Source organism: Anomaloglossus baeobatrachus, chromosome 1 (assembly GCF_048569485.1).
Source record: "Anomaloglossus baeobatrachus isolate aAnoBae1 chromosome 1, aAnoBae1.hap1, whole genome shotgun sequence".
In the NCBI taxonomy this organism is placed as follows: Eukaryota; Metazoa; Chordata; class Amphibia; order Anura; family Aromobatidae; genus Anomaloglossus; species Anomaloglossus baeobatrachus.
In genome coordinates this window covers 437,799,763-437,812,903 of record NC_134353.1, presented here as the reverse complement: position 1 = coordinate 437,812,903, position 13,141 = coordinate 437,799,763, and the positions used below count along the sequence as shown (strand labels likewise).

General features: G+C 51.1%; 2 protein-coding genes across 3 annotated transcripts in view; one reads left to right on the top strand and one right to left on the bottom strand.

The window, feature by feature from the left end:
• LONP1 (lon peptidase 1, mitochondrial) overlaps window positions 1-13,141 on the bottom strand; it is an 829,185-nt gene that overhangs the window by 400,356 nt on the left and 415,688 nt on the right. The window lies entirely within an intron of this gene.
• Window positions 409-13,141, top strand: part of LOC142316741 (syncytin-B-like) — a 106,073-nt gene continuing 93,340 nt past the window's right edge. The window contains exon 1 of the mRNA XM_075352646.1: window positions 409-607. The gene's annotated coding sequence lies outside the window, so the exon portion shown is untranslated. The remainder of the gene's footprint in view (window positions 608-13,141) is intronic.

Sequence of the window (13,141 nt, the reverse complement as noted above, 5' to 3'; positions counted from 1 at the left end):
AGCAAGTTCGGCCATTTTAGACTCCACATGGTCTGTACGGTCCCCCAGTGATTTGATTTCCTCTTTAACTTCTTTAATCATGCTCTTAAGATCCCTGAAATCCTCCTGCAGTGATGACCTCAGAGAACTGAGCATGGCTTGCAGTCTTTCGTCTGTGAGAGGAGTGCCTGTGACACTGCTTCCCCCCCCCCTGTCTCTTCCTGGTGTAAGGGAGACACTGCAGCAGCAGACATCTTCTGAGGAGAGGGGGATCCCCTATCCCTGGGATAAAAGTCAGTAAGCTTTGCCAGGGGGCCAGATTTCCAGGGTCTACCCTTTGGCATACTGTGCAGGGGGGATTACTCACTGTTTCAGAGGAGAGTTCTCAGCGATTTGAAGCAAGTTTGAGCCAGTTTGTACAGGCACAGCACAGAGCTTCACTCTTAAGCAGCATTTGCCTTCAGCATGCAGGCCACACCCCCCAGAATCTGAATCTTAATTCTGGGTTTTGCCTGTTTCCCGATGAACTTAAGCAGTGCAGATCTCAAAGTTTTGAAGAAACTAGCCGGTGGAATCATGGGGACTGCCTGGAAAACAAAAATCTAGGAAGCATGTCCATCTTAGAAAGGTATTTATTCGACCGAACCAGGACATGGGCTTCTTATATATTGTGAAGTCCTTAAGGGTTTTCTCCATCAGTACTTGATAGTTGAACGTGTATAGTTTACAGAGTTCAGATAAAATATGGATTTTTAAGTACTTAATTGACTGTGACTGCCATTTGAATAGGAAGTTATTTTGTGATAACGAACCTCCGCCATTGGCAAAGATATATTCAGGGCTTCAGTTTTGGAATAATTAACCTCGAATTCGCTCATTAGGGAGGGAAAAGTGATATGTGGCTGTGATATGTAGAGTAGCAAGTCGTCTGCATACAAAGCCGCTTTGTACTGTCTGTTCCCCAAACCAGTACTGTGTACTGATTGCGACAGCTAAATGTTTCATAACAATGGCATAGATCAGAGGGGACAAAGGACAGCCCTGTCTAGTGCCATTGTGAATTTGAAAGGGGGCCGAGAGCGCCTCGTTCGTTTTAATACGGGCCGAAGGGCAAGTGTAGAGAGCCACTATTTTGGCAAGGAAGTCTTCTCCAATTCCAATATGCTTAAGAGCTGCTCTCATAAAACCCTAGTGCACGCGGTTGAACGCCTTTTCTGCGTCCACTGACAATAGACTTATTTCAATGGAAGACTACCTTGCGTTGGCAATTAATGAAATGGTCTTGTTAAAATTACCCCTCGCGTCATTGACTGAAATCAACCTGATCCGAGTGTATTATTCCCGGGAGGAGAGGGGACAACCTATTAGCTATTATTTTAGCATATATTTTGATATCCACATTTAACAATGAAATTGGTCGATAATTTGAGACTAACATAGGATCTTTTCCTGGTTTGGGGATCACTGCAATGTGGGCCTCAAGGGATTGTGGGGTGAACCCGATAGAGGGCGAGACTGAGTTAAACACTTTTGTGATGAAAGGTGTAAGCTGACTTTTGAACGTCTTATAAAATAATTGTGAGAATCTATTTGGGCCTGGACTTTTCCCACTAGGTATGTTATTGATAGACTCCTATTTCTGCCTCGGTGAATCGTTCCTCGAGTTGAGTCGTATTTTCCTCGCCCACCACTGGTAAAGCCGTATCATTAATATATTTATCAATCCTCCTTTGCAGTTCTAAACGGTCGTGGTCTGAAAATTTCCCTTTAATACCATATAGCTTGTAATAATACATTTTCATAATGCCTGGAATTTTCAGAGGGCTATGAGCCTCATTCCCGTTTGGGTGTTGTAGTTTAGGAATCTTTATTCTTTATTTATTGAGTCTGGGCCGGGGGAGTAGTAGACGTGACAAGGGCCGACTGCATTTATTTATTTGTCAAACATGTACGCCGCCCCTCTCCAAAGACTCAGAGCAGCTCACAACATATAAATGCAAAATACAAAGTTTTAAACAAATAGAAACATTATACATAAAATCAATTAACCTTAAAAAAACATTAAAAACCCCTCCAAAACATACCCTATTTACATCAGTTTTTTTTTTAAAAATTATTAGCCGTAGTCAACACTAACGGTCACAGGCCTGCCGACATAGGTAAGTCTTAAGGTCTTTACGGAATGCCAGTAGGGTAGGGGCAATACGGAGCTCTGGGGGAAGATTGTTCCAGAGGGTTGGGACTGCTATGAAGAAGGCTCTAACCCTGGGAGTCACCAGTCGACAGTGGCTTATCGACGGGACTCGGAGGAGGCCTTCCCTATGGGCCCGGACTAGTCGCTGGAACACAAAGCAAGAGACTGTCTCGGAGGTATGCTGGTTCTATAGCATGGAGGGCTTTATAGTTTTTTTTTTAAATTCTTTTATTTATAAATGTAATCCTTTAACAGTACACGTAACAGTTCTTAAGATCAAATGGACCTTTGTAAGATACATTCAACACACCAAAAAATAGGACATAAGGCACACTTTACATTTTTACATTGTGACAGAAAATGTTCCCGCAAATGCCCCCTTTCAGGTGTATAGACATTCAAGGTTCCATCTAGCTTTTTCAAAGAATAAATTCACATTTAACAGGTAACATACGTAACTCACCAAGAATAGTAAGAAGCGAAAGAGGAAAAGACCAGAAAGAAAGCAAGAGAAATAAAACAAAGAATAGAAAAGAGTGAGAAACTGGGGAAAAGGAGGAGGGTGGTGGGGGGGGAGGGCTGGGAGGTGGAGGGGCCAGGTGAGGGTAAGAAGGGGTGGGGGGGGGGCTGGGAGGTAAAGGGGCCAGGTGAGGGTAAGAAGGGGTGGTGGAGGGGCCAGGTGAGGGTAACAAGGGGTGGGGGGGGGGTCTGGGGATCCGCTTATGTACTACCTTCTGTGGTTCCCTCAGCCGCCTCAACACTGCCCACCAGAGCACCATAGTCCTCCGAATGCTGGAAGTCCATCCACTCCCTCCACGTGGCCCAAAATTTCTCATATGAGTTGTGTAATGATGAAGTTAGATCCTCCATATACATGAGGTCATTGACCTTATTGATCCATTGAACCAGCGAGGGGGGTGCTGTGCTCCTCCATCTCTCTGGGATGCACACTCTCGCCGCCATGATGAGGAATTTCCTCAGAGATTTTTTGTATATTTTTTCAGAAGTCCCGCAGTGATGTAACAGGGCGGCAGCAGGTCCCAATTCCTCCTCTCCACCCGTCACCCGTGAAATGATATCAGACACTCCCCTCCAGAAGGGCCGGATCGCTTCACATTCCCAGAACACGTGTAGAATGTTGCCCTCTGCTGTGCCACACCGCCAGCACATGGGATCAACCGTTGGGAACATCGCATGTGTCACGGCCAGGTGGACGGGCAGACCCAGGGGGTGGATCCACTGGGCCGAACTCCTAGATGGTAGTAGAGAGTCCAGTAGCTGGAACACTATAAACAGCAGAACAGTCCGTGCACACGAGTATAGCGGAGAAGTCCCTGGGACCACGGAGTCACGGGTGGTAGTCCGGGTGACGCAGCTCAGGTTCGGAAGCCGAGATGATGTCAGGCGGGGTCCGGAACCTTTGGAGCGAGATGACGGGTCACCGCAGGGATCAAAGATGGTGCGGACTGTCAGGATGGCAGATGGACAGCGTTCGGGGTTCAGGATACGGCAGGACTGGATGGCGAGGCAGGCACGGCTCTACAAGAGAGATAGGTGAGTATATGCACAGAAACACCAGGAGACCTGACTCCTAGCTTAGGAAACACGAAGATCAGGCCCCGCCCCTTTGGACAACAAACCCCTTTATACCCTGTACCTGTTTAGCCTCATTTCCTGTTAATGGACGCTGACCCTTTAAGAAAGGGTCAGTGACCGCGCGCGCGCCCTAATGCGCATGCGCGCAGCCCGGGTGCCAGAAGCCAGGGAAGGAAGCTGAGAAGAGGACGCAGGGGAGCCGGCCAGGGCCTGGGAAGCCGCCGGGCGCCGAGATCGGAGACCAGGGGGCCTGGGAAGGACGGGCACCGGATGCTGGAGAGCGGGGAGCGTGGCAGGTGAGCCGGGGAGCGGGGCTGAGGACCCGGGAAGCGGAGCAGAGGACCCGGGGAGGGGAGCCGAGGACCCGGGGAGCGTGACACTACCCCCCCCACGCCCCCCTCCCCGCAACCGGGACATGAAGGCACGGATCAGAGGAGTGCCCACGTTCTCCCTGGGCTCCCAGGACCTATCCTCAGGACCATACCCTTCCCAGTCCACCAGGAAGAACTGTCGACCTCGTACGGTCTTCATGGCCACGATATCCCTTACCGCATAGATGTCGTCATCGGCAATAGGTGGAGGAGCCGGACTGGCAGCAGCGGAGAAGGGACCAAGGACAACCGGCTTGAGCAGGGAGACGTGGAATGAGTTGGGTATCCTCATCGTGGCCGGGAGCTGTAGCTTGTAGGAGACCTCATTGATCTTGTTGAGGACTTTAAACGGCCCAATGTAGCGAGGACCCAGCTTGTATGATGGTATCTTCAGGCGGACGTACTTGGAAGCAAGCCAGACGAGATCTCCAGGAGAGAAACACGGAGGGTCCAGACGTTTCTTGTCTGCGTGTCTTTTCATCCGCAGGGAAGCACGTCCAAGGGACGCTTTGACAGAGTCCCAAATGGTTGCAAAGTCACGGGCTACAGTATCTGCAGCAGGGACATCCGAAGAAGGGGATACAGGCAATGGGATGGAAGGCTGAAGTCCGTAAACGACATGGAAGGGAGAGCTGGAGGACGACTCACTGATGTGGCGGTTGTGGGAGAATTCAGCCCAAGGAAGAAGAGCGGACCAGTCGTCGTGATGGGCGTTAACATAGTGACGTAAGAAAGAGGTCAAGATTTGATTGACCCTCTCTACCTGGCCATTAGACTGAGGATGGTATGCAGATGAAAAGTCCAGAGTCACTCCCAGATGTTGACAGAGAGCCCTCCAGAAGCGGGAGGTGAACTGAGTTCCTCTGTCGGATACGATGTGTAATGGAAAGCCATGCAAGCGGAAGATGTGTTGTATATAGGCGTCCGCGAGTTCCTGAGCAGAGGGCAGTCCAGCCATAGGGACGAAATGAGCCATTTTAGAGAACCGGTCCACCACGACCCATATAACTGTGTGTCCGGAGGACAATGGCAAGTCCGTAATAAAGTCCATTGCTATGTGTTGCCACGGAACTGAGGGTATCGGCAGAGGCAGAAGACGGCCATATGGGAGGTGTTTGGGCGTCTTGTTCCTGGCACAAGAGGAGCAGGCGGATACAAAAGCAGCGACGTCCGTGCGAAGGGATGGCCACCAATAATGACGTACAATCGCACCCCATGTCTTTTTCTGACCAGCATGACCGGCTGTTTTCGAGGCATGAGCCCAGTGTAACACTTTTCTCCTGTCTACCTCAGAGACATAGGTCTTCCCGGGCGGTATCTGGGCCAGGGTGACAGGAGCCACCGGAATGATTTTACTAGGACAAATGATGGGTTGGGTAGTCTCTTCCTCCTGCTCCATGGGCATGAAAGACCTGGACAAGGCATCAGCGCGTACATTCTTGTCCGCGGGTCGGAAGTGAAGCTGGAAATCAAACCTGGCAAAGAATAGGGACCACCTGGCTTGCCGTGGGTTCAGACGCTGAGCGGACCGTAGGTATTCCAAGTTCTTGTGGTCCGTGTAAATAATCACGGGGTACACTGCACCTTCCAGGAGGTAGCGCCATTCCTCCAAAGCCAGTTTGACTGCCAAGAGCTCTCGGTCACCGATGGTGTAGTTGCGTTCAGGCGCTGAGAAGCCCTTGGAGAAGAATCCGCAAGTCACCATCTTCCCGGAGGAGGACTTTTGCATGAGCACTGCTCCGGCTCCTGAGGAGGAGGCATCCACCTCCAAGGTGAACTGGCGGTTTAACTCCGGACGGTGGAGTACAGGAGAGGAAGCAAAAGCCCGCTTCAGAGAGCCAAACGCGGCGTCGGCCGCAGGTGACCAGTCCTTTGGATTAGCCTCCTTCTTAGTCAAAGCGGAGAAAGGAGCAGTCAAGGCAGAGAAGTGAGGGATAAACTGGCGGTAGTAGTTGGCGAATCCCAGGAAACGTTGGATTGCCTTCAGTCCAGAAGGAGGAGGCCAGTTGAGAATGGCGGAGACCTTCTTGGGATCCATCTGCAGTCCAGTATCAGAGATGATGTACCCCAGAAAGGGGAGAGAAGACTGCTCAAAGACACACTTCTCAAACTTTGCGTACAGACGATTTTCTCTCAGTCTTTGTAGAACCAGCTGTACGTTTTCTCTGTGGGTTTGGAGGTCCGGAGAGAAGACAAGGATGTCATCTAGATACACTACCACACAGATGTAGAGAAGGTCCCGGAACATGTCGTTCACCAGTTCTTGAAAGACGGCAGGAGCGTTACACAGGCCGAAGGGCATCACGCAGTATTCATAATGTCCATCGCGCGTATTGAACGCGGTCTTCCATTCGTCACCAGAGCGGATGCGTACCAGATTGTAAGCACCCCGAAGATCCAGCTTGGTGAACACACGAGCTCCTCTAAGCCGGTCAAACAATTCGGGGATGAGCGGCAGAGGGTACTTGTTTTTTACGGTGATTTGATTCAAATCCCGGTAGTCTATGCATGGGCGTAAGTCACCCTCTTTCTTCTTGACAAAGAAGAAACCTGCTCCAGCAGGAGAGGAGGATCTCCGAATGAATCCCCTTGCCAGGCTCTCTGAGATGTAAGCAGACATGGCCCTTGTTTCGGCTGGAGATAAAGGATATATTCGTCCTCGTGGTGGTGTTGTTCCTGGGAGCAGGTCGATGGCACAATCGTATGGACGATGTGGCGGCAGTACCTCGGATTCCTTTTTATCAAAGACATCTGCAAAGGACCAATAGGCCGAGGGCAGCCCCGGTAGGTTCTCTGGAACCGGAGGTCGTCGGATGGGTTGTATGGACTTTAGGCACCTCTCATGACACGAAGAGCCCCATCGGGTGATTTCGCCAGTGCCCCAGCTGACTGATGGTTCGTGTGTCCGCAACCATGGAAGTCCCAGCAGGATCTGATGGGACATGTGTGGGAGAACGTAGAAAGCGATGTTCTCGGTGTGAAGGGCACCGATACGCAGTTCGACCGGCCTGGTGATCCAGGAGATGGTGTCAGAGAGGGGTCTCCCATCCACAGAGGCAATCACTAGGGGCTTGTCGAGTGGAATAACGGGCACCTGGTACTTGTCCACCGTGGCCTGCTGGATGAAATTGCCTGCTGCCCCGGAATCAAGGTAGGCATCAGCCGTGAACCGCGTCTCTCCCGTTGTCACTTGCACTGTCCATGTAACCGGGTCTGAGAGAGTCCCAGCACCTAGGGTGGCCTCTCCTACCAACCCTAGGCTTTGGAGTTTCACGGCCTCTCTGGACAGGAGCGTAGCAGGTGTGTGCCCTCACCGCAGTAAAAGCAGAGACCCTTGGCGAGCCGCTCTGCTCGACGTTGTTCAGACTGCCGCACTCGGTCGATTTGCATGGGCTCGTGGACGGGGACCCCTGCTGTTGATGACTGAAGTACGGAGGGTTTCTGCGGAGGAGAGGAATGCCGTACCGGACGTCTCTCACGGGACACTTCCTTGGATCGCTCCTGAAAGCGAATGTCCACTCGAGTCGCTAGGGCAATCAGGGCATCCAGGGTGGTCGGTACGTCACGACCCGCCAGCTCGTCTTTAATTCGCCCTGAGAGTCCTTCCCAGAAGGCGGCGGTTAGGGCCTCGTTGTTCCACCCGAGTTCTGAGGCCAGGGTGCGAAACCGGATCGCGTATTGACCCACCGTCAGAGTCCCCTGACGTAACCGGAGAAGAGACGAAGCAGACGCGGAGGCGCGTCCGGGCTCATCAAAGGTAGCACGGAATGCCTGCAGGAACTCCGGGAGGTTCGTGGTCACAGGATCCCCCTTCTCCCACAAGGGGTTCATCCACGCCAGTGCCTCACCCTCTAGATGGGACATGATGAAGGCGACCTTGGTTTGGTCGGAGGCAAACAAATGCGGCAGCTGCGTGAAATGGAGGGAGCATTGGTTTAAGAATCCCCTGCAGGTCTTGGGGTCTCCGGCGTACTGGGGTGGTGAAGCCAACCGAAGTCTGGTGGTATCCGAAGAAGTCGCCACAGGAGCTGGATCCGTGGATTGACTAGTGGAAGCCCGGGATGTAGAAGTCGTAACTGCCACTTGTAGCGTGTTCAGGCGGGCGTCTACAGAAGACATGAATTGCAGCATGCGTGTCTGGACTTCACGCTGGCGTTGGAGTTCCTCCTGTACGGCTGCTAGTGCTGCAGCGGGATCCATGGCCTGATCTTACTGTCACGGCCAGGTGGACGGGCAGACCCAGGGGGTGGATCCACTGGGCCGAACTCCTAGATGGTAGTAGAGAGTCCGGTAGCTGGAACACTATAAACAGCAGAACAGTCCGTGCACACGAGTATAGCGGAGAAGTCCCTGGGACCACGGAGTCACGGGTGGTAGTCCGGGTGACGCAGCTCAGGTTCGGAAGCCGAGATGATGTCAGGCGGGGTCTGGAACCTTTGGAGCGAGATGACGGGTCACCGCAGGGATCAAAGATGGTGCGGACTGTCAGGATGGCAGATGGACAGCGTTCGGGGTTCAGGATACGGCAGGACTGGATGGCGAGGCAGGCACGGCTCTACAAGAGAGATAGGTGAGTATATGCACAGAAACACCAGGAGACCTGACTCCTAGCTTAGGAAACACGAAGATCAGGCCCCGCCCCTTTGGACAATAAACCCCTTTATACCCTGTACCTGTTTAGCCTCATTTCCTGTTAATGGACGCTGGCCCTTTAAGAAAGGGTCAGTGACCGCGCGCCCTAATGCGCATGCGCGCAGCCCGGGTGCCAGAAGCCAGGGAAGGAAGCTGAGAAGAGGACGCAGGGGAGCCGGCCAGGGCCTGGGAAGCCGTCGGGCGCCGAGATCGGAGACCAGGGGGCCTGGGAAGGACGGGCACCGGATGCTGGAGAGCGGGGAGCGTGGCAGGTGAGCCGGGGAGCGGGGCTGAGGACCCGGGAAGCGGAGCAGAGGACCCGGGGAGGGGAGCCGAGGACCCGGGGAGCGTGACAGCATGTAACCTCGAAGGTACTCTGTACCATCTGGTTAGCAGCTTGTAGCTAGCCTCTTGAAACCTGGAGCTGATGGAGGATGTGTGCGCCAATCTGAAGACCCTTTCCCACTGTGTTGGTGTCAGCTGGATTCCCAGATCCCGTTCCCACTGTGAAGCAAAAGGGGGGATTTGTTGGTCCGGGGGCGAAGATAAGAGCGAATATACTGCCGAAAGAGAATGCCGTATCGTGCCTGGTCCCATACATATTTGTTCAAACTGTGTCTTGGGTCGCTGAAAGAGGGATCTGGCTGGAAGGCTACTGAAAAAGTGTGCCAGTTGCAAGCATCTCCAATGACCAAGTGAGCTGGGATCCTGTTTAGCTGCCAATCCCTCTACCGACGGCCAGGTGTCCCGGTTTCCAAAGTCCTCTACCCGATCCACCCCGCCCCGAACCCAAGACTGAAAAACTGGATCCGCTCTGCCTGGCTCAAAGGCAGGATGGCTCAGGATTGGCGTCAAGCTCGATTGCCTGGGTAACATTTCTGATTGCACCTTCCCCGTATTACAGTATTTCACAGTTGACCCGATAGTTGGATGTGTTTTCAAGCTTGCAGGGACCTCCGAGAGCACCCATGGCAATTTGTTGAGGGGAATTGGGGAAAAGGACTGTTCAATTTGTATCCAAGCCTTTTGAGACCCGTTCCTGCACCAATCAATCATTCTAGTTAGATGACCTGCTAAATGATACCTTCTCATGTCTGGCAGCCCAATCCCCCCGCTACACTTGGTCCTGTGCAAAATAGCTCTTTTTATTCGTACCGATTTACCTGCCCAAATGAAGGAGGACTGAATGGACTCCAGAGATTTGAAAAATCCTGAGGGTATTTTGATTGGGAGCGCCTGCAGTAGATATAGAATTCTAGGTAAGATATTCATTTTGTAAATCTGGCTTCTGCCAAACCAAGAGAATAATGATTTCCCCCATCTGTCACAGTCTCGCCTAATGGAAGACAGCAGAGACGGGAAATTCTGAGAGTAGAGCAGACCGAGATCCCCAGTCAGCCGTATCCCCAGGTAATTTAGAGATTGGGATGCCCATCGGAACTTAAACGATCCCTTCAACTCTTCCACCTCAGGGATTTATAGTTAATTACCAACACTTTGAATTGCACTCGGAAACTAATCGGTAGCCAGTGCAGCTCACCGGGTGTTGGTAAAATGTCTGAACGTCTAGGAAGTCCCACAATGGCTCTTGCGGCTGCATTCTGGACTACCTGCAGTTTCCAAATACATTTCAAGGGTAGCCCCATGTAGAGAGCATTGCAGTAGTCGATTCTCGCAGTAATAAGGGCATGGGCAACTGTGCGCAGAGCCTCACGATCCAAATAAGGGCACAACTGGTGCACCAGGTGAACATGGACAAACGCCCCCCTCCCCACAGCCAATACATGGTGGTCTAATCTTAGCTGTGGATCTAGGATGACTACCAAGTTGCGAACCTTCTCCGAGGGGGTAATAAACTCCCCCGCAGACTTATGGAAAGACAGTTTGAATCCGTCTTATCAGGATTCAGCATGAGCCTATTATCACCCATCCAGACCCTTACAGCCTCCAGACACAGACACATCACCTCTGCTGCTTCATTGACTTGGCACGGAGTGGAAAAATACAGCTGGATATCATCCGCATACTGATGACAATGCACCCAGTGTCGTTGGATGATCTCACCCAGAGGTTTCATGTAAATGTTAAATAACAGGGGAAGAGGACCCTGAGGCACCACACAAGGGAGATGCCTAAGAGACTACCTCAGACCCACCATTAACACCGACTGAGACCGATCAGAGAGATAGGAGAACCACCGTAAAACAGTGCCTCCCACTCACAATCCCTTCAATTGGCGCAGAAGGATACCATGATCAATGGTATCGAAAGCCGCTGAGAGGTCAAGAGGCACCAGAATAGAGGACTCACCCTTATCCTGGGCCTGCCAGAGATCATCCATCAATGCGATCAAAGCAGTTTCAGTCGAGTAGCCGCGCCTGAAACCCGACTGTAAGGGGCCTAGATAATCGGTCTCATGCAAGGACCGCTGGAGTTGGAGCGCCACCACGTTCTCTTACAACCTTCCCAACAAAGGGAAGGTTGGAGACCGGGCGATAGTTGTTTAAAATGGCCAGATCCAGGGAAGGCCTCTTGAGGAGGGGGGGCACAATTGCCTCCTTGTAAGGAGCCGGAAAGGACCCCTCCCTCAAAGAAGCATTCACAATTTCCTGGATCCAGCTTATCCATACTGGCCACAAGCAGCCAGGAGGGGCAAGGATCCAATAAACAAGTGGCAGAGCTCACAGCTTCAATGGCCCTGTCCACTTCATCAGGTGACACTAGATCAGTCACTAGATTTATCTGAGTAGTTATACAGAACTATTTTTTAACTGATTTTTATATCTGAGAAAACTTGTTTAGCAGGGATCTCAATTCATTTCTACATTTGGTTAGCTCAGCTAAAGCCCCACAGAGGAGATGTTCTTATGCTGTGTTTCCAAGGACTGTATTTGAGCCATGAGCTCTGACATTCTTGTCGCTTTAGCCCTCTTTATACGAACTCCATGTTAGTGCCCCTCAACACGCAATTAAGCGCTTACCATTGGGTAGGTAATGTTGTATTGTCCGAGGCGTGGATGGAGAGGAATGAGTCAATAGATTCGAGGATGTCTGCAACGCAAGTACGGTCTCTCAGTAAGGTGTCATTAAGTCTCCAGCTCCAGGCTTGGGCGGGTTTGTCTGGGAGGGAGATTTTAAAAAATACTGGAGCATGGTCTGATCACACGAAGTTGCCAATGGCCGGGAGTGGTTGCCAAGAAAGTGCATGGTGACTTATAAGGAAGAAATTGATTCTATTATATATTATAGGACACGTGTGGGTTCGAGGAAAAGGTTTGCAATCCTCCAACCATCCGACAGCTGTATCCCGTATAGTTCTCTCTTCAGCGTTCTCAAGAGCCTGGAGAGGACGGCACTCCTTTCCGTCGAGGTATCCATTAACAGATTCAGCATTAAGTTAAAGTCTCTGCCAACGATCACCACCCCCTCCAAGAAGCCAGACAGTGCTTTTAGAAAGGAACAACATGCTTTTACCCGATTCTGGGTCAGCACATACAACCCCGCTATCGTGTACAGAGTAAAGCAATGCCGAAGTTTAAGCATTACATATTCCCCCTAGCGTCAAGACGCGAGTCAACCAATGAACAGCCTAGATTTTTATGCAATGCTATGGAGAACCCCTTGAGTGGGACTCCACATTGGCGCTGTGAAACCATTTTGTAAAGTATCTATCTTTGATATTGGGAACATGCCCCACCTTGAAGTGAGTTTCCTGTAAAATCAACACCTGTACCCTTTGTTTGTGCCTACCGTCACCGCGGTTACAGCAGCTAGGAACCTGTTGTTCACAGGTGAAGAAAAATAGGAGGAACAAGAAGAGAAAGTGAAGAGAAAAGAGAGTGAGAGAAAAGAGTGAGGGAAAATAGAACAAAAATAAATTGAGGGGATATGAGAGGGGGTTAGACCAAAAAAGTGAAGAAAAGAGAAAAAGGGGGGAGAAGGGGGGAACACAAAGTAAGGTTGAGGGTAAAAAGGGGCTAAGTGCGGGTTACCGAGAACCCTCTACAGAGTTAGACCACACGCTGAGGGTATGTGCCCAGAAGAAATATAAGTTGGGAGTTTCGATTTCAATACTACAGGGTATACCTCCCCTTGAAGGGACCGAACTGTCTACAGAGGAGGCCTCCTTCCAGACCGAGAAGTCTCCAACCTGTAACTCAGAACATTAACTAGACACTAGGTCTTAAACATACATTTAAGGAGTAACTTGTGATAGCATCGGTAGAAAGCATATTCCAACCCACCGACCTGCGTAAGGAAGCAATGCTTCGAGGGGCCTTGTTATGGCGATATAGGTGAGCTATATGATAAAATACATACTGTTTGTCCTAATATTGTGACCTTAGTAAGCCAGTCCGGGAAGACCATC